The 21,892-nt window shown below is 49.4% G+C and overlaps 1 pseudogene; it reads left to right on the top strand.

Moving 5' to 3' along the window:
• The first annotated feature begins 6,284 nt into the window (after nt 1-6,284).
• LOC144099790 (uncharacterized) overlaps nt 6,285-21,892 on the top strand; it is a 32,495-nt pseudogene continuing 16,887 nt past the window's right edge.

Raw genomic sequence — 21,892 nt, 5'->3', positions numbered from 1 at the left:
AGCCGCTGCTGTGGCGTCCTGCGTTTTTATGGAGGCTAAACGCTAAGGTGCCCGTGTGCTAAGCGATCTCAGTAGAGAGCCAAAGAGCCCTAGTCGCTAGGGCCCGAGCTGCGGCAGAATCCACAGGGGTCCCGGACTAGGGACCTCTCCTAGAATTCTTAAGGGGCTGGTTCTTAGGCCCGGAATACATGGTGCGTTTTTGAGGCGATTTTCGCCCGACGGCGCAGATTTGACGCCCGGCATCCAGAAAAACGCCCGCCGCCGCCGATCAGGAACGGAAAGATTTTGACGCGGCGCACGCGCGTCTGACGCTACCGGAAGTGCCTGCCGGACTCACTTCCGTCTGTCTTCGGCGAAAGCGGCCAGCCCTCTCACGGTCCTTTGACCACTTTGCACTGTGAGCACCATGGCGACGTCGGCGAAAGCATCACGCATTGAATTTAACGATAAACTTATAGGCGCGATGCAAAAGCGTCACATATTGTGGGACAGCACAAGGAAGGATTTCAAGGAGCAGAGAAAGAGGACGGCGGCGTGGGCCGAAGTGGCCAACAAAGTTGGATGTGACCCGGAAGGTATTGTTGCATTGCTACTAGTATTTCTAGCAAAACACAGTGCAATCGCTTTCTGAGCATGCGAACGCTCTGCATGCGCGCTTTCTAGAAGCGAATGTCGTGCTGACGGCGCTCAGTCACTTCCCCGCTGCTGCATGCCGCCACAGCGAACATGGTGGACCCAGTATCCCGATCGTTGCCTGCGTATTCCCCGGAGAGAAAAACCTCAAGAACGAAAAGTGGCCTCTGCTACAATTCGCATCTTAGACTACAGCGTCACGATATCCAGCCGCAGTGTAACGCTTGCCTGTTTGAAAGACTGCGTTCTTTAAATGCATCTTGATACGTATACATACGGATCGAGGTTGTACAGCGTGCTCAGTATTTACCTGTCCGGGTTGTAAATAATTTTTCTGCCCGAACTACGTAACTATTTTGGCTCTAAAAGTAACCTCAATGTAGATTTTGACAGTGTATGCTTGTGTAAGAAGTAATTTAGCCTCGCAATTTGCCTGAATTTTCGGAATCACCGGAAGAAAACTGCAGTTGGCAGCGGCAACACTTCGTCTAGGCGAGCGGATCGACCGAATTGACAGGTGGCGGTGCCTATGAAATCGGCTGAACTGCTCGCCCCGAAAATTATGCCAGAGCCAAGTGCAGTTTTTGAAGATTCCAGAAAATGCAAGAAAGTTCCGATGTTCATTTCCTTGCCGACAAAACGCGGGCCATCGTAAGTTACTTTGTCGTTGTTTTTGAGCCTATATGTTGAAGTGGTTTGCGCAGAATGTTTTACAACCAGGTAACATAAAAACTGAACGCGGGGTATATCCGCGCCGTCTTGCATGAATAACCAACAACCTTAATGGAAGCCAAGATAAAATACTGGCATGCTTGTGAAATCAACAGGTGTCATTAATATTACAAAAGTATTATATTTAACATTTAACTTTTGTTTGTTGGTAATCTGTGGTAATAAACCGAGGTTAATCGGTAAAATTCTACTTACAGACAATACTATATAGGCACGGTGGAAGAGCCTTAGAGATACCTTTACGAAGAAGCACCGCGCGTGGAAGAATGGTGCACCAAGTGGCTCGGGAGCCGCTGATGCACTGCACGTGAGGTGGCCGCATTTCCACATGATGTTTTTAAAAGATCACGTGGATATTGGCAGGTATGTCCCCAATGCTTGGTGGTTACTTTTCGAAATAACTTATTTGCAAATGGAGCCGACGAAAGAAGGATGTAGCAACATAGGGGTGCTGGGAAGTAAAAGCATATTCTCACTAAGACCAAATGGCATAGAAACAGTTGTACAGTATATGTTGAAATTTCTGTGTTGTTATACACACATTTTTTTGCCCCATCACTAGGCTAATGAATTGCATTTCAATGTGAGGGCTGTGTTTCCAAACAAAAAGGAAAGTAATTAAACATGCAAGCATCCAAATTGTGATACGCAAACTGTGTGGTGTTCCGTGTCATTTGACGTTTAAGTTTTCTTTCAGCACCTTCTCAAACATCCGCGTGCAGGATGCTGAAACTGCAGAGTCGGTCCTGGAATCGATCTACAGTGATAAAGAAGGTGAAATTTTGCATTCCAGTTATGCTGTTAAACACCTGCAAACACTGTCGTTGACAAATGGCACACATGGAATATAATGAGCCAGCAGTGAAGTCTGTCAGAGATGGAAATATTTTCCATCTGATGCTGAAACATTGCAAGGTGGTTTAGTTAACAGCAGAAAGCTATCATTGCCCGCACTGCGTTCAGCTTATGCTGAACATCATCTTGTCCTGTGTGAGCTCAATTCTACGTGCGGGCTCTGTTCTGAAATACATACTTTCATTTATGAAGAAGCAGCATGGGAAGTTGTTTACAAATCATTTTTTCCCTTTGCACTCTGTAAAATTATCTAAAAACCTTTCTGAGTGTTTAAGGTTTGCAGTTTTTTTCTTTCATCAAGATGGAGCGGAAGCGCCTGAAGATGGTGCTTTCTCTCCACCTGTGCCCTCGAAAAGTACCAGCCCAGAGCCACACACATCAAAAGGCAGCTCACAAGCCAGCGCCGCTGCAAGAATCCTGACTACCCCTCGACCTGGCGCAGGAAAAAAAGGAGAGAGAGATCTCGGTAGCAAGACGACGTTGACAAAGTTGACGCCCTGATAACCTAGGACAAGATCGAAGTATTGGTCTATGGGCAGCTAGTTGCCCACAAGCTGCGGGCATGCCCGAAGCATTCGAAACGGGTAATGGAAATGGATTTGCTTCAGTTTATAGCCAAGTATACATTTAGCGAAAACTCTGAATAAAGGCACATTGAAGGCAATATGTCATGCTACAGAATACGTATTCACCGCCTTATTCTCGTGTCCTGCTCGGTGGCAAGACAATATCGATAAGTCGACGCCTTGATATCAGAGGACAAAGACCAGGAGTCAGTGCGTAGGCAGCTAGTTAACAACAGGCTGCGAGCACACCCGAAGCTTGCAAAACATGATGTGGAGATGGACTTTCTTCACTTTATAGCCAAGTATACATTTAGTGACAACCGTGAATAAATGCAGGTCAGGTACTTTTCTAACAGACATCGTATAGTGACAATGGGTACTTTAATTTAAACGCACTATGGATTCTGTGGCACTGCAAGTCCAGTGTGAGCCCACTGCAATGAAACGGCACCTTAATTAAAAACATACTCGACGAAAATATTCCTTGTGTCAGCAGCACTTGCTCTGTAGTTTCTGGACTGTGTTGTTTCAAGATCAAGCAGGCTACATGACACAGCTTCACTTCTCCACTGCCCGGGGACGATATTCCCATAATCATCCTCGGAATCCACATAACCTGGTGGACAGTAGGTTGTTTCCCAGGCAGAAGAGATCAAGTTATGCAGAGCGCAACAAGCCAGGAAAGCAAAGGTTGCATTTTTGGGTAGAAGGTTCATGGGCCCAAGCAAAATTCTCCAACGAGCTGTAAAAATGCCAAAGGCATTTTCCACGATGCACCTGCACCACATTTTGTAAAAACATGATCATTTGTAGCTTTGCTATAGCATTACACAAGTTATTTAACTTCAAAGAAGTTTCTTCGAGGGCACTTCACCTATTAGTAATTGAAAGAATATCAAATGAGAGAACACTCGCTGAACCTTGTTGAAAAGGTGCATACACACCAAACATTACTGCTGAATTTACTGCTTCATTGCCTTAGTTCATCATAACACTAAATAATGCTGCCACAAAAGAAAGTGTGACAAGGAATGAAAAAAACGTGGAGTATATTGCAGTTTTCTTGTGCCGTATGTGACCTGTGTATAACTGTGGTATCGAAACCACCATTTGGCTATTCAAGCCGGTACAGCATGACTAAAGGAATTCATTTTTAAACTATGCATTGGTTGTAGACAAATACCATGTGGTGATGTATGTTTATAATGCCCCATGAATCATTACAAAGACGAAAACACACTATAGAAAAGGTTTTTAAAAACTTTGTTTTTTAGAGGCAAGAAGGATAAGTATGTACTGCAGAAAACAGTTTTCTCTTGCCTCCTTGTCACTCAATGGCAGCATAGATACTATATTGAGTCATCGCTTTGCATGAAAAGCAGTGCAAGACCACTTGAGTACGTCCTTTTTTCACCGCAACACAATTAAAACAGTGGGATATTTTTACAATGGCATTCAATACTTGCTCTGCTCAGCCGGTGTTGAATACCCTCTGCATTGGCCGCGTGCCCTTGCTGGGAAACGGGCGCATAAAATCGGTCCTCAATTGGAATGCTTCGTCCCCGACAAAAACATGCGGCGCAACCTTCTGGCTTTTTGAAAGGCGTGCTGCTGCTGGTTGGGCCACGACGCCATCGTTGAGCTTTTTTCCAAATGCGCATGATTTGAAGACTCCGCCGTCACTGTGTCGGCCTGATGCACCGATGTCTACCATCATGAACTTGTACTTTGCATCCACGATGACCATCCACACAATAGAGCATGTCCCCTAATAAAAGGATAAGATTAGACATGCATGAGCACCCCTTGTATACGTATGACATCTGGTCCAGCGTTTGGAGTGAACAGTACCTTATAGTTGAAAAAGCTGCTTCCAGAAATTGGTGGCGCAGTAATATGGACGTGATTTCCGTCTACTGCTCCGAACAATGAGGAGAGTTCCAACGCCCGCTGAATTCTTCCGCAGATTCCTCCCATTGCACAGGTCCTGGCTCCTAAATGGGAAAAAGAGAAAACCTGAATATTTGGGCGAATTGTTTGGAAGTGAGAAAGATGCTAAAATGGTCTTGTTTTCTAAATTAGTTCTTTTAAGCCAATACAATGCTCTTTACTCTTGCCCTTTTTGAATCTTTGGCCGCCGCGGTGGCTGAGTGGTTATGGCGCTCGGCTGCTGGCCCGAAAGACGCGGGTTCGATCCCGGCCGCGGCGATCGAATTTTGATGGAGGCAAAATTCTAGAGGCCCGTGCACTGTGCGATGTCAGTGCACGTTAAAGAACCCCAGGTGGTCGAAATTTCCGGAGCCCTTCACTACGGCGTCCCTCATAGCCTGAGTTGCTTTGCGATGTTATACCCTCATAAACTAAACTAAACTTTTGGCTATTTTATGCAAATTTAAGTTTGCTACATAACCTATTAAAGTTCCACCACAAGAGTCAGGAACAGACTTAGGCAAGAAATACATACAGGCAAGTAGAGCGGCTCCAAGTGCTTCCAGATCACTCTGCAGGCATTGTGGACCTCAAGCCGACAAGTTGCTGGCGCAACTCGAAATGTCAATGCTATCTGCTTGATTGCCATTCCCGAGGATAGGCACCTGTGTACAATAAGAAAGCAGTTGAAAAGTTGTGTGACAGCGTCATTGCAGTCACAATTGAGTAGTACAGTACCTGAGGCTATATCAAGTCTCTCTTCAGAGGAAACAGGCTCCCGGCAAACAAAATTCCTCCCCCAGTCATTGCGGACAATGCTCTGCAGTTCATCAAATTGCTTCGGACAGATCCGATAGTATCGGAAGAACATATCTTCATCTGTCTTCATGATTAGAAACTGCAATGACAACAGTGAAACAAAAATTACAAACTGACACCAAATATTTACCCTTCCCTTTATCATTACACAAATGGTAGGTGACATACAGAGATGTAGAGCTTGTTTTGTAATTATTATTATTATTTCAGTGGGCATTTTACCAGCGACGCGGATCTCAGTTTACGTCGTATCGTTTCATGAAGACACAACGCCAGCCTCTTCTCCGAGTACTTATTTCTTAACAGCGCGTGCTGACATTAACGCGAATTTGGGAGCGGTACACACCATGTGTAACAAAGTCTATTCCGAGTGCATTGTGAGCTCTGGCATGCGTGTCATTATCAATGCGAAAAAGCCGCACGCGCTGAAGCAAAACTGGTCAAGCGTATACGTTGGCCTATGCTGCCGATGCCAACGTTTATAGATACTTTTTTTAGTTCCCAAACTCCTCCGCTGAAAGCGGGCGCTGCTTGTACCCGGGCGGTGAGAGGGCGCTACAGTCGAGGTTTGCGCGGTCGCCGGCGCGCGCGCGGCCCCTCTCCCGCCGTTACTACTTAGCCCGTGCACGCGTTTGTCGTTGCCTTTTTTTTGTTCATTTGTGTTCCTGTGCGCTCTGCGAACACGTGGTGCCCATCGTGCACTCAGAACAACAAACGCTGCTGGCCATGAAGCAGCTTTCGAGCGCGACGATGCCAACTTGCTTCGTGCCCGGCTGTACTAGCGGGTACAAGAGCAACCCGGAGAAACGGCACTTTTTTGCCCCGATCCGGAGCTTCTCGGAAGGTGGGGTTCGAGCTATTCCGCGTGCAGACAAAGTGCTCAGCAAGGCTTGCAAGGTGTGTGACGTACATTTTGTGGACATTGTGAAGACTTACAAGCATGTCACTGACGGTCAGATTGTCGAGATGGACCGTGGGTGTTGGGCACGGAAGCCTGATGCAGTTCCGTGCCAATTCCCGAATTTTCCGAGCTATTTATCGAGAAATCGAAAGAGACGGCGGTCGCCAAAAAAAAAGACCCAGCGTACCTCTCAATGCGGCCCCTGCTAATGCCACATTTGCGGAGTCCCACCTAGAAATTCCTGAAGCATTGTCTGATCCCATGCAAGGCATTGATTTCGCACAGATTGTGGAAAAGAGCTCGTCGATACAGCTTCCGAGAAACTGGAGAATGGCGGCCCTTAAGGAGGAGGCGGGAAAATACAAAGAGGTTGTCTTTTATGACGCCGGGATGAAGGAAGGCGTTTATACCATCCTGAAAAGTGTCGTATTTCGTGAGGACCTGACCTACGTTGTCCAAGCAAATGGAAGGTTGTTGTACAAGTGGGATGCGGACATTCTGGTTTTTTCTTTGAAAGATATAGAGGCAATTTTGCAGATCGTGCACACAAAGCAATTTTGCCGTGGTTGCTCTGACTTCGATGTCGCCAGCTGCAGGAGCGTGGCCCAAAATGCTAGAAGTACACTTTACCATAAAGACTGCACTGTTTTGACAAGTGCAGACAAAGAAGTGTGTGCTATGTGCACCAGCTTGGCAAAATGTTTGAAGCGGAGGGCAACATTGACACGACCGAAGAAAAAGGTGCCTGTGGCAGCAAGTGTGCTGAGAAAGCGGCTAATCCGTGCCACTGCAGCACGAGAACGAAAAAGCAAGAAGCGAAGCGGCTCAGTGAGAAGCTGAAGAATGCGTTGACAAGAACTCTGGACGAAATCACCCAAGATTTGCCTGAGGTACAAAAAATGGCCCTCCGAGCAGCTGGAATGCAGCAGGCAGCGAAATCGCCCCGTGGTCATAGATACACAGTCGACTGGCTTATGGTCTGCTTACTTTTGCGGCTAACAATCACGAAGGGCTACAAGGCCTTTTCTAGTATGAAAGTTCTTCCCCTTCCTAGTACATGTCGCCTCGTGCAGCTGCTGAGGGGTCTGCCGTGTGAGTACGGTTTAAACAAATTTGCCCTCGAAAGCATTCAGCTTCAAATGACAGGAAAGCCAGAACATCAAACCTACGGCTGTATAATAATTGATGAGGTGAAGTTGCGGGAAACAACGGAATTTAACAGAACATCTTGCAAATTTGATGGATTTATCGACTATGGTGATGTTGCCAAAGCGAATTCTGAACAACTAGCAGACCATGCTTTAGTTATAATGTTCAATCCCATGTTCGATTCGTGGGTTCAGCCCATTGCAAGCTATGCCACAAAGGGAGCAGCACCAGGCTGGGTGCTGGCAAAAATAGTATTAAACTCTTGTCTGCAGGTTCACCAGCATGGCGCCCAAGTCTTGGCTGTAATCAGTGATGGTGCTGGAAACAATAAGTCAATGTGGAAGCACCTTGCGGTCAGTGGAAAGCTTGGCGAGGCCCAATGCAGGATGGAACACCCATGCCTCCCTGACGGTGCATTTTTGCATTTCATATGCGACATGCCGCACATAATCAAGTGTGTCCGAAATCATTTGATGAAGCACAAGTATGGAGAGGTAAGTTATTATAACCACGCCTTCTTATTATGTGGAGAATTGTTTCTTTTGAATGAGCATGTGTGCCTTGCTTTCATTCCCTTCAAACGTGGCAATTTTATTGCAGATCGGGGACCATCGAGTGAACTACCATCACTACGAGCGGCTTTATGAGGAGGAAAAAAAGGCTGAGATTAAAGTGGTGCCAAAACTGACAGAGTATCACGTCAAGCCGCAGAGGCTTCAGACCATGAATGTTCGCCTGGCAACACAAGTACGATATTTCAGATGCCTTTCCCTGCCAACATGTTATTACTCTTTACAGATTAAATACTGCGTATGCACGCTCCTACCACAGACAGTTCATATTTCCAGTGTGGGCAACGTTTATTGATTGGCAAACAATATGTTAAGCTTCTATATTCTGAAGCTTGCTGATTTGTAGCTGTAGTAAAATCAGGAAACTGTTTTTCAGCTTTTCAGCCGCAGTGTGGCGACGGGGTTAAAGGTCTACCGGCAGCTAAAAGTACCTGGCTTTGCCGACAGCGCAGAGACTGAAAAAGTTACTTTGCTGCTAAATGATCTTTTTGACATCCTGAATGCCAAGATTCCTCAAGCTGGAATAAGAAAAGGCTCTCCTAAAATTAAGGGAATCAGTTTCTGTGTACTCAGTTTAAAAGAATCAACCAGAAATCTCTTAATGTGAGAAGAAAAAAAATAATTTTTATAGTATAATGCACCATTTCTGTTGTAGTTTAATATATTTATTTTTTTTTCATCTACACACATTTTTTTCAGTTTTTGGAGGAATTCCTCGACATGATGAACCGGACGGAAGCAAGAGGAAATATCAAACTCATTGCATCAAATCAAACCGTTGAGTCCCTGCGGGTGACATTGATGTCAGTGCTATCCATTATAGACTTCCTACACAACAAGGGCGTCAGCTATATTCTCACAGCGAAGTTAAACCAAGACCCGCTTGAGGTAATTAAACTGGCACGTTGAATAAGCCTAGAAATGCTCATATATAATGTTTTTTTTTATTCCAGAGATTCTTTGGCCTAGTGAGGTCATTTGGAGGTGACGAAGACCACCCTACAGTGACCAAGTTTCGCCAATTATTTAGGGTGCTTTCTCTTTACACACCTGTTGAAGTAGCTGTGAAAGGGAACTGTGAGATGGGAACTGATCGTGTATTACTTAGTGCCTTCAAGAGCCTCGGAGAAAAGCGTCACGACGCCCTTATCCAGAAAAAGGCTATGAAAGAACAGGTCTGGCAGGAGCTGATGACGATACCTTTCAGGGACCTCTCCAATGCTTCCAACGACAAAAGATGCAGTGTTCCATCACCAGAAGAAACAGCCTTGTACTATTTGGCAGGCTATGTGGCTTTCAAAATGAAAAAGAAAACGCAATGTGAACTCTGCAAAGCGGACGCACTTGGCACACAGGATTCTCTGCCGCGTGAGGCTATGCTCATTATTGAGCGTGAATATGTCAGTGGCAGTCTCGCGTACCCTTCCGAAAAGCTGTTTGCCTGTGTAAGCACGGTAGAGGGCACTATAAAACAGGCTAGAAAGGGCGAGTTGTTTGGCGACCTGTTTTGGAATGTGCTGGATTCTCTTGTAAAAAAAGGCACGAATGGTGTTGGTTGCCCGCAGCAAGCTGAGGTGTTCACAGCTCAATTAATTTACTTTTATTTAGTGACGCGCATGCACTTCTTTGCGCGAGCAAAGTGCTTGGAAAATAGTAGCGCCGTTAGAGCTCAAAGAGAGCGAAAGAAGGCGAAGCTTGTCTGACAAATTAATGGACAGCAAATTTGTCAGCAACGATGTTTAGTGGATTTGTAAATAAAATTTTTTATTTAAATGCCAATGGCCTTGAGTTACTCTTGCATTTCGCCCACACCGGTATCGAACTCGCGGCTTTGCCGCGGGCCGTAGCCACTGAGACAGCTAGCAGCGGGTTTTAGTTGCACCTGTATTGCTGTAATAAAACTTAAAAGTAATTTTTCTCGAAATGCATGACACAACAGCCAGTCGCGAAAATGTGGTTCGGCGGATAATCCGAATCTATTGAAGTAGCAAGGTTAGGTTCATCTCACGGGATGCAGAATCGAAGCATGCATTTAGTCATTGCCTGTACAAAACGGCCGCTTGCGACACTGCTCAGAATACCGCTCTTAAGTTCGCATACGCGCTAAGCACACATATGTTACGAAATACCTCCGGGCAAGAGCCGGAAACAAAAAACAGCCGTCGCGCAGCGATGATTCGAATGCGAGTGCTCGTGCTAGCACGCTGCACGCTAGCAGGCGACTCTCGCTCTCCCCGCTCAACCCGCGATTGCAGCGCCGCGGTGGCGGGGACGGCGACAGGCCGCCCGCTCCCTACGGGCGCTGCGAGGAGTTAGGGAACTAAAAAAGTATCTATAAACGTTGGCCGATGCGGCAACCAGTTTCTCAGGATAATGCGGAAAAGCAACGCTAGAGAATTTAGCCGCTTACAATAACACACCACGGAGTTCCTCGTTTCCATTACAATTATTACAGCTCGCATGAAGCCATTCGAGCATTTTTAAGAATGATAAATACATAATGTGGTTGGCATTCAGCTGGAATCCTAAACGTGAAAAAAATGGGAAATGTGCCGGTTATGTGCTACGAACTCCGACTGGTACAAAATTTGATTATGGCAAGCACAAGCAGCAAAACGTTCAGCTGGGACAGTTGGTACAGATGTATATTGTAAAACAACGCAAAAAACGACGAACACAAGAAAAAGGAAGGAAGCAGGTAAGATAAAACGAAGAGTTGGGCTAGTTAAAGTTCCGAAACGCAGAACAGGAGATCAATCGCTACAGACCGACAAGTTACTTACCGCGGTTTGGTATTCACCCTCCTCCTTTCTTGCTTGCCAGATGGGGTGCACCCAGAATTTCTTCTTTCGTTTCTTCTTTTCTTCTAGCTCCATCGTCTTCATCAGCAAAATTCTCTAGTTTAAAACCAGAAGACGCCGATGTACCCCCATGGACACTGGCTTTGGTCACAAGAATAGAAGCGGCGCGTTCTCCCTCGCAGTTACGCTTCCTGCTTGTCGTCCGCTCGAAGTAAATGAAAAATCTTTTTAAAATTAGTTTTCAGCAACGAGAGCCACAAGCAATGCACAGAACGAAGCTCACATATGAACTCTGCCCAATACGCACCGCCATTTCAGTCGCACAGGGTCGCCAGACGAAACATTTCTGGCCAACTCTCTCCACTGAACATCGACAAAAATATCGGGACGATACTAAACATACCTGAAAATGTGTGTAGACATAACTGTACAATATTTATTGCCTAATTTAATATTTATAAAACAAGCAAACAACATATTAACATTGATCGTTCATTTAGTGCTGGCTAAAAAATTTTTGTCTGGTCTGGCAACACTGCGGCGGCGTTAGCCGCTCGTCGCCTCATGCAGCCTGGCCAGCGTCCCGCCGGCGCGTTTTTTTTTTACGAGCGATAATCGCAGGAGAAAAACACCCCATGTATTCCGAGCTTTAAGGCCAGTCCCCACTCTCTCCTGTAAATAGCAGCAAATAACAGCTTTCCACCACCACCACCCGACCGCGGCTGCGGCGTTTCGATGAAGGCGAATAGGGAAGGCGGCCGTATGCGCTGGCTGTACACGTAAAAACCCCAAGTGGTCGATATTATTCCGGAAACCTCCTCTACAACACCTCTTCCTGTTCCTTTTTTCACTTCCACCTTCCTCCCTTCACTTCTGACGCGGTTCGGGTGTCCACCGAGATATGCGAGACAATTACTACCTCATTTCCTTTCCTCACAAACCAGTTTTTTCGCCGAGGGCTCGAGACAGCTGTGTGTGTGTGTGTGGCGTCAGCGGCGATAACACATTTTCTCGGCAATTAACCAGGCATTTAAAGTGCGCTCCGCAGTGCTTTTGGGCTTTTGTAACAAAGAAACGTGACTGCTGCGATCAGTGACGCGATGCATTGGATGAGAATGTTCTGACGAAGTAACTTGGAAAATTTTCATGTAAACGCTGCCAATAACTAGTGCACATTGCCAGTTTTTATTTCCAGACGCTTGAATGAATGCCTTTGCAATCAGGACTTCGTTGAGCAGTGCACAGACAGGAACTGTCGGAAGTTGTTTTGTTTGAAAGTACTGTTTACTAAATAACAGAGTAATAAAGAGTAATCAACTTCTATTGATGTATTTGCCGGCTTATCGCATTGTTAATTGGTGTTGTAAAATGCCGATGTGCATATCTGAGTGATGGTAAGGACGTTCCGGCTTTAGTCACCAACGCGCCGGGCACGCTCATTTACGGCCAGACATTGATTTTTATCCAATTCGGCCGAGGTCAACTTCGGAGACCACCCGGGTCAATTTTTTGAACACGAGTTTCGACAAATTTTGAGGTTGCCATCGTGCCGGGCTAGCTCAGTTATGCTTGATATCGATTTCGGTCCAATTCGGCCAAGGTCTTATTTCGCTGGTCGCCCGGGCTAAAATTTGGAAATGATGACTGCCTAATTTGGAGGTTGCTACTGACATCGCACAGTACACGGGTGCCTTAGCGTTTCGTCTCCATCGAAACCGCGGTCGTACCCGCCGCGGTGGCTCAGTGGTTAGGGCGCTCGACTACTGATCCGGAGTTCCCGGGTTCGAACCCGACTGCGGCGGCTGCGTTTTTATGGAGGAAAAACGCTAAGGCGCCCGTGTGCTGTGCGATGTCAGCGCACGTTAATGATCCCCAGGTGGTCGAAATTATTCCGGAGCCCTCCACTACGGCACCTCTTTCTTCCTTTCTTCTTTAACTCCCTCCTTTATCCCTTCTCTTACGGCGTGGTTCAGGTGTCCAATGATATGAGAGACAGGTACTGCGCCATTTCCTTTCCCCCCCCAAAAAACCAATTATAACCCGACCGCGGCAGCCGCGTTTCAGTGGAGGAGGTAGCTAAGGCACCCGAGTGCTCTGCGATGTCAGTGTTCGTTAAAGGTCGACAGGTGGGCGAAATTATTCCGGTGCCCTCCACTACGGTACTACTACTTTTCTTCTTTCAGTCCATCCGTTATACCTTCCCTTAGGCGCGTTTTAAGTGCACGTACGCCGAGATGTGAAACATACGGGGCATTTCCTTTCATAAAAAAACACAATTTTAAATTTATAATAATATTAATTGGTTTTTTGGGGAAAGGAAATGGCGCAGTATCTGTCTCATACATCGTTGGACACCTGAACCGCGCCGTAAGGGGAGGGATAAGAGAGGGAGTGAAAGAAGAAAGGAAGAATTAGGTGCCGTAGTGGAGGGCTCCGGAATAATTTCGCCCACCTGGGGATCTTTAACGTGCACTGACATCGCACAGCACATGGGCGCCTTAGCGTTTTTCCTCCAAAGCCTACCACTAGGACACCTCTTTCTTCCTTTTCTTCCTTTCTTCTTTCACTAGCTCCTTTATCCCTTCCCTTCCGACGCGGGTCGGGTCTTTACCGAGATATGTGAGACAGTTCCTGCGTCGTTTTCTTTCCTCAAAAAATCAATTTTCCATTTTTATACCCTCTCACGAGGCGACGTGGGCATCCGCCTCGCGTGGATCCCTGGACACACGGCCGATGACGGCGGGCACCAGTACTATCACAATGTAGCTCGGGAGAGTGTCCCGTTCATACCTCCGCTGGCATACCACGCCGTTACAGATGACCCTGCTATGTCCAACAATTTGGCTGTCCTAACGTGCAGACTAGAGCGTGCCAAACAAAGGTCCCATGCACAACTCACGGCCGTTAAACCACCGGGTACCTTCCTACCTGAGCTGCTCTCACTCGGCATGAGCAGATCATCATTAATAAGATCATCGCCGATGCCACCTACACGCCAAATATCATCCGTAAATGGTTTACGGGCTCTCGCTGGCATTAGGGTGGCAATACTGACGTTGTGAAGTGCTCGTACTGTTCCTGTATGGGTCGTGCTGACCTGTACCACCTAATTTGGCATTATTCGGAGATCCAAGGATGGCTTTCCCACCCATGGCGAGGAATTTCGTACCAGACCTGAGTCAGACCGAACGACAACTGGGAAGATGTTGGAAAATATGCTAAGTGGCCTCTATAGAGCAGTGTAGAGTTGCTCAGCCATCCATGTCGTCCTTTTACGTATCAATAGAGGACTTCTTTTTTAACAACCAAATTCCCCAACAAATGTCCTTGAGCCTTCCTTTCTAAATGAACAGCTCTTACATTCATTCGCGAGCCCTCCACTAAGGTACCCCTTTCTTACTTTCTTCTTTCACTCTCTGCTTTATTTCTTCCCTTACGGCGCGGTTCGGGTGTCCGCCGATATTTTAGACAGATACTACGCCGTTTCCTTATTCCCAAAACCAATTTTCAAATTTCAATTTCGCGCCGGGGGGGGGGGGGGGGGGGCTCGATTACGGCTAGACATCGATTTTAGTCCAAATCGGATAAGGTGAAATTTCAGGGATCGCCCGGCCCAATTTTTTGGAAATAACCCGGGTCAAACTTTAAGGTTGCCGTGGCGCCGTGGACGTTCAATTATTGCTGTACATCTATTTTGGTACAATTCAGCCGAGGTCAAATTTCAGGGGTTATCGGAGTCGCATTTTAGAAAATGACTCGGGCCGAATTTGGAGTCCGCTTTAGGGTCGGCCGCAATAATTTATGGTCGGACATCGATTTTGGTGCTAATTGGGCGACGTCACAATTCGGCGGTGGCCCGGGCGAAATTGTTGCCATTTGGCGTTACAGTTCCTATGGAAACGAGCAATATACAACGCGATATACACGGATGCCTTACCTTTTTGCCTCCATAAGAACGTAGCCGCCGCGGTCGCTTCCTGCGTTTTTATGGAAGCAAAACACTAAGGTTTCCGTGTGCTAAGCGATGTGAGTAGAGAGCCAATGAGCCCTCGTCGCTAGCGCCCGAGCTGCCGCGGAAGCCACAAGGGTCCCGTACTAGGGACCTCTCCTAGAATTTGTAAGGGGCTGGCTCTTAACTCCAGTCCCCACTCGCTCCTGTAAATAGCAGTAAATAAAAGCTTTCCACCACCACCACCCCACCGCGGCTGCGGCGTTTCGATGGAGGCGAATGGGGAAGGCGTTCGTCTGCGCTGGCTGTATGTGTAAAAAGCCCCAAGTGGTCTATATTATCCGGTTGCGCGGCGTCCCGTACAGTGCGGCCCGAGCCTGCGGCCGCTCTCATGGCCAGCCCCCTGACCCACGGGACGCGGAGATCGCGCGCCTAAAGCTGGCGTTGCGCGCCCTCAGCGCACTTTTCCCGGAGGGCAGCGATGGACACCGGGCTTGCTTAGAAGCAGCGGGTGCTCCCGCACAGATAAGCCAGCATGATGGCTAGCCGCCGCACTCCCTCCCGCATACCATCCATCCTGCAGTGGAACGTGCGCTCACTTGCTGCGCGGTACGCCGAAATGCGAGTTCGCATCGCGCAGGATGCGCCGGAAGTTATCGCGCTGCAGGAGACGTACGTACGTTTACATTACGGGGAGCCCCAGATGCGGCTACCTGGCTACATTGGCTACCACTCAGCCACCACGTGCGAGGAACCCACCTGTGCCGCAGTGCCCTGTTGTGACACATCTCATCGACCCGGGAAATCAAGGTGCGCGATATACTTATGGCAGGACGTCCAGCAAACCCTCGTCGGCTCGGCGGCGGCGACATCTGACGCCCAGGAGTGCGTGGTGGTGACAGTGCGCGTCGGTGGTGTTGACACGTCGGTGGCCAATGTTTATGTGCGTCCAGCTGTCGCGTGAAACGCTCTGTGTCTTCGTGCTGTGCCCCGCGCGAAATCATCTGTGGTGATTTTAACGCTCACCATAGTGCGTGGAGCAGTGCGCGCCACTCCGCGCGTGGAGACGACCTGCACGACGCAGCAACGCAGCTGGGACTCATCCCCTTGAACACCGGCGAGCCCACCTTTCGACGATGCGGAACAACCGGCTTCTGCATCGGCGTTGCCTTCGCATCCAGAGGCATCGAGGCGACATGGCGCCGATCACCATCTCTTTGGGGCTCGGATCATTACTCCATCCTAATCGAACCCACTGCGTTGGTGGCGCACCCCAAACGTGCCTACTCCATTACCAACTGGAGTGCGTTCAGGGGGGCGGTCGACGAGGCGGCGGCCACTAGCGCAGATTTCTTTTCAAGTCTAGTCCGAAGCGCTCTCGCAGCCACCCAATGAGCAGAGGTAAGGGAAGGGCAGCCCACACCTGATATGAAGCTGCTCAATCTGCGCGAGAAGAGAGATCGCGCAGAGCGACGGGCGCGACGGACTGACAGAGCCGCCGACTGGACTGTCTACAACCGCTTGGACGCAGGAGCGCGCCGCCACGCCAACAAGCTATACCGCCGGCAGTGGGCTTCACTATGCCAAAGGATGAATGAAGATGTCAGCTCGCGGAGGCTGTTCGACACCCTGCGGTGCATCACCGAACTACAGGCAAACCGTCGACCGCTGGCCGCCCTCGCAATCTCCAGCGGTCTCAGCTTTGTAGTGTGATGACCCCCATAATGCGCAGGTCCACACGGGACGGAGAGGCAAAGAGACACCGTATGGCTCAGTTTAAACAAACAGATATATTCAATAATTATACATGATTAAGATTCAGAGGCTGGGGCGTCCGAGCTTACGTGCCGACGACTTCATGGGGGCGATGGAGTGGCTCCGGAGTTGGGCTCGAGCGGTTGCTGGCAGAAGCTGCACGCCGTCGGGCTTCGGCGCTGAAGGCCCTCTTGGCGAACGATGTCGTCCTGAGCGTGCCTCTACCGTACTGCTTCTTCATTTTTATATCCTCTTCTCTACACTCCCTAGGGTGAGGACGCCCACGCCGGAGGGGAAGGAGGGGGGGCTAGGGCTTTCACTTGGGCGCACAAACATACCACCGCACTTATTGTCTCGCCCCCCTCACGTGTTGAGTCCGAGGGAAAGAAGGTTGTCTTCGCGGTAGCGCATAGCGTCGGCTGTGGTACGGCGCGCTCTGGCCCGCTGACAGTTCCCGCGGGTCACCGGCCTCCATTCTTCATCCATCAACTGACACTCGCTCCTCAAGGTAAGGCGCGCTCTGGATCGCTGACAGTTCCCTTGTCCTGGAATGTGCCCGGGAGGGCCGCCACTGGAACCGCCACGCCAATTGGGGAGGATAAAGCCTGTTTCCCCGCGGCGGCGGCGGCGGGTCCGGTTGGGTCCGGTTGTGCTTAAACCCCTTCGTTCTGGTTGTCACTCTCAACGAGCATGGCTGGGTAATTGATGATGCCTGTCATCTGGGTCTCCGTCTACGCCGCGCCGTCGAACGTGGAACCTCGTAGCACACACACGGAATGTACCTCGTAGCACACACAAGGAATGTACCTCGTAGCACACAAGGAATGTCACACTCGCTCACCCTCCAGAAGAATGTTCTCCGAACATTTGAGTCCACGCAGCTCCCCTTGTCTTTCTGAATCGCCTCGCACAGTGCGTCCGACAAAACACTTTTCGCTGCACTCAACACCACTGCACAACACCATATGCCTCCGCTGTCATAACTGGCGTCTCCAGGGGCAGCACTGATCTTCTTTTACAGATAAACATGAAACTCAGCACCCAAGCCTCTCCTTTCTAGTCCAAACTGGACGAAATAAATTTACCACAGTTACAAAGGAGCTCCCACTTCTAGCACGATCACGGCACAAACAAAAATATAGATAACGAAAGGAAGTAGGGCAGGTTCTGCATGCGCTCCGCATGCTCTCCTGTGAAGGTGTTACTTAATGACAGAAAGGTTTAACTACCAACTCCGATAACTTAACACATAAGCACATAGCAATGTTATGAGCTGCCGCATTACACAATTCTAACCAGTTCACAACTCCGCTCTGTTTACGCCATTAGTCCGACTTAGCTTTCCGATTTCGCAGCGGATATCGGCCTTCATGAGTCATACTAAGTAAGTCTGTGCCCCTTTGTCTGCTTTGGGACTCGCGAGGGCTCGTGGCAGGAGCCTCTCCTGGCGTTATCTGCGCGGCAACCTCGCGCGCTTCTTCTTCTAGCAATGCATGAAGTAAATCCGGTGGCATTCCGGCCGTCACCTCGGGCGCCTGCCGAACAAATGCAGGAGAGGGCGTTTCTTGCGAACTATCTGCGCGCTCCGCTTCTCTTCTGTCCCCATCAAAATCCGCGCTTTCCCTTTCCTTATTTCGTGAATACTGAACCGGTGCCGACTTGAGGCGATTTGCGTGTATCCTTATCAAGCGCCGGTTCACGTCTCGGACTCTGAAGTTTACCGGAGAAAGCTTCTCGACAACCTCGCACGGTCCTCTCCACTTCGTCTGGAACTTACGAGCTAGCCCAATCTGCCTTTGGCAGTTTTCAATGTACACGCTGTTCCCCACAATAAACGGCGCGTCTCTAGCACTGCGATCGTGCACCTCCTTCCTGCGCTTCGCCGCTTTCTTTAAGGCCTCCTTTGCGATGTCCCTCGCCACTTGCAAGCGCGATTCTAGCTCCACTTTATAGTCGTCCAGTGAAGCGTATGGGACACGACGGGGGCCCTCTGGCACTTCACTAGGCTGGTCCGGGTCTCGGCCGTAGAGAAGAAAGAATGGCGATTCGCCCGTGCTCTCGTGTGCTGCGGAATTGTAGGCAAACATTGCATACGGGAGCCACAAGTCCCAGTCCCGCTGGTCGCGCGAAACAAAATGCGACAGGAACCCGGCCACGGTTTGGTTCAGTCGCTCCACCGCGCCGTTGCAAGCCGGATGGTACGGTGTTGTCTGCTTCTTAGCGATCTTAAGCAGCTCGCAAACTCTCCTCATTAGCTGCGACACGAAGTTCGTTCCCCGATCTGTCAAGAGTTCCCTCGGGGGTCCATGTCGGAGCACGATCTGTTCGACAAATGCTCTTGCAACCGTGTCTGCCTTCTGATCTGGGAGTGCTACCGCTTCCGCGTATTTTGAAAGGTGGTCGACAAATACTAAAATGTACTTGTTTCCGGAAGTGGTCGTGGGCAATGGGCCCATTATGTCCATACCTGTCCGCTCGAAGGGAGCCGAAACCTCCTGGAACGGCTGAATTGGAGCTGGTCTTCGTCCCTTGGGTGTTTTTCTTTCGAGACAGGAATGACACTTCGCACAGTAGTCTCTATCAGCCTGTCGCATGCCACTCCAAAAGTACAAACGCTCCACACGCCTGCGTGTCTTCGCTACGCCAAAATGACCGGCGCATGGCGCATCGTGAAACGCGCGAAGAACCCTTTCTGTCCACGACCGAGGTATGACGACTCTCTCCCAAGCGGTTTTCTCTGGTCTCCCTTTCCTGGTTGGCCTCGTGCGCCGACACAGGGTGCCGTCTTTGCCAATGAAATAACCTAGCTGTTGGGGGTGAGACGGTGCGCCCTCTAAGCTTTCGATTATTCGCTTCAGGTCAGGATCTTTGCACTGCTCTGTGCGTAATTCGGCGGGGTCGACTACGGGGACCAACTCATCTATAGCTGCCACGGCAGCTGTGCGGCTGAGTGCATCAGCATTCAGATGCGTCTTTCCTGACTTGTGCTCAACTTCAAAGCAGTATTCCTGCAGGTGTAGATTCCATCTAGCGAGTCGCGAGCTAGGGTCCCTGACACTCATCACCCATTTCAGAGGATGGCAGTCTGTGACTAGCTTGAATTTGCAGCCGTAAAGGTAGCATCTGAAGTGCTTTACTGCCCAGACAACGGCGAGGCACTCCCTTTCCGTAGCTCCGTACTTTTGCTCTGTGGGGCTCAGCTGTCGGCTAGCAAAAGCAACGGGATGTTCTTTGCCCTCGATAACCTGAGATAGCACGGCACCAACTGCGAACTTTGACGCATCTGTAACCATAACGAAGGGCAAATTAAAATCCGGGTGGCGCAACAGCGGTGCACTCATTAGCTTCCTTTTCAGGGCCCCAAAAGCATTCTCCGCGTTTTCGTCCCAGCGAAAGGCGACATTTTTGGCTGTTAAGGCGGTGAGCGGCTTAGCGAGCTTGGCGAACTCCTCTATGTGCCTTCGGTAGTAACCGATCAGGCCGAGAAACTGCCGGACCTGGCGGACGCTAGTCGGGGATGGAAAATCCGAGACACACCTTAGTTTCTCAGGGTGCGGTCGCACGCCGTCAGCTGAAACAACGTGCCCGAGGTATTTCACCTCGTTTTTGAGGAATTGGCACTTAGAGGGCTTCAGCTTGAGACCCGCTCCTCTTAGTCGCACCAAAACCTGCTCAATATCGCGCAAATGGTTCTCAAAACTGTCACTGTATATGATAATGTCATCCATATACACGAAGCACAGCCTCCCCAGAAGACCTGCCAGGATAACATCAGCGGTTCTCTGCCAGACAGCAGGGCTGTTGGCCAGACCCATCGGCATTCTTTTCCATTCATAGTGCCCTGAGGGCGTGTTGAATGCCGTTTTCTCGGCATCTGCCGGATCCATTGCTATCTGCCAGAATCCCGCCGCCATGTCCACTACCGTGAAGTACCTGGCAGAGCCCAGCTGAGAAAGCGTCTCCTGTATATTGGGGATGGGGTATGGATCGATGCGAGTTACGGCATTTAGTTTGCGGTAGTCCACTACCAATCGATACGAGCCATCTGGCTTTTCAACCAATAGTGCTGGTGCTCCCCGGGGTGACTTTGAGTGTTCGACAATGCCGCGATCAATCTGTCCTGCACCTGCCGCTCTATCTCCTCACGGTGGGAGTAAGGAATCCTGTACGCACGCTGGTAAACGGGCGATGAAGTGCCGGTTTCTATCCTGTGCTTTATAACGCCACAGCAGCCCAAATCCAGGTTGGACGCGGCGAATACCTCCGAGTAGTCGTTCAGCAAACCAGCCAGAGCCTCCCTCTCCCTGGATTTTACGTGAGAAAGATCGAACGACACCTTTGGAGCAGCCGAAGGACTAGCATGCTCTACAGTTGCGAGTACCGTATCGGTGGGCTCACGTTTCTCTATCGCAGAGGTGAAGAAAGCCAATGTTTTGTTCTTGGGAAGGCTCAGTGGCTGCTGGCTATAGTTAACCACCCGTAGGGGCACTCTGTGGGCGTCATTAACTGTCACGAGGCACGCGGCTGCCTTCAGGCCATTGCTGAGAGAGTCGACCGGCTCAAGCACTCCCACGGCGCCGCTCACTACATCTGAAGGCACAAACGCGTACAAAATGTGCTCCGACCAAGGAAGGACGACCACCTCATCGACCAGCCTGACGGCAACCCGCGAATATACCTTCTCCAATGATCCCACTGTTTGACGGGTGTCAATATCGGTGATGCGAATCTCAGCCCCTCTCCTGTTCAAAAACGGAACTTTTGAGCCGCCCGCATTAACCTCTTCCTCAGAGAATGAGACTACTACCTTTCCTTTTCTCAAAAAATCCTGCCCTAATATACCTGACACTCCGTTTGGCAGAGACACCGTGTCCGGGCATACGTAGCAGGGGTGCTCCAATGCAATTCCGCCGAGAGAGAAGTGTAACCGGTAGAGTCCACTTATGCCAAGAGGATCCCTCGTTATGCCTACAAATTTGGTTGCCATACCACCAGACGCTTCCAACACCTCGCGGTCCCCCTTCCTTCGAAGCGTGTTAAAACTGCTCTCCTTAAGCAATGTCACCTTTGACCCCGTATCTATCAACAGTTCCATGCAACAACCATTTAACTTGCAACGCACAACAGGGCATGCCTCATCGGCCACACAAACTACCACCACCTCATCATCCACTGCTCCCTCCCCACGCTCCTCAGGCTGGGGAGGACTAACTAGTTTTTTGTCTCGGTAT

Source organism: Amblyomma americanum, chromosome 1 (genome assembly GCF_052857255.1).
Source record: "Amblyomma americanum isolate KBUSLIRL-KWMA chromosome 1, ASM5285725v1, whole genome shotgun sequence".
NCBI lineage: Eukaryota > Metazoa > Arthropoda > Arachnida > Ixodida > Ixodidae > Amblyomma > Amblyomma americanum.
This window is presented reverse-complemented; position numbering and strand designations above follow the sequence as displayed.